Source organism: Eimeria tenella, genomic scaffold (assembly GCF_000499545.2).
Source record: "Eimeria tenella Houghton genomic scaffold, Eth_scaff2115, whole genome shotgun sequence".
NCBI classification, from domain to species: Eukaryota; Apicomplexa; class Conoidasida; order Eucoccidiorida; family Eimeriidae; genus Eimeria; species Eimeria tenella.
Window position 1 is genome coordinate 2324 of NW_013541963.1, and position 377 is coordinate 2700.

Below are 377 nucleotides of genomic sequence, written 5' to 3' on the forward strand. Positions count from 1 at the left end.
CTCGGGAAATACAGAGTATTTTTATTTTCTGCATTTAATATATCTGCATTCTAAATATAGTTATAGAAAAAAATTAATATATTTATATTTGAATAACTACAGAGACATGTACGCCTGTTAAGGCTCTGTTGTGTAATTTGTGCAAAAGAGAGAAGTGCTTCGCGAGCTGTACATACACCGAGACACGCGTACACTCCAAAACGCGCGTTTATGTTTATCACAGATTCTCATGAACATGTACAAATATATAATATATTTATTTGTATATTGAATATATATATATTATAGATATATATATATATGTAGATATATATATATATACAAATACATATAAATGCTCCTGGGCTTTTGCCCACTCGTTTCTTCCGGCCTAGCTG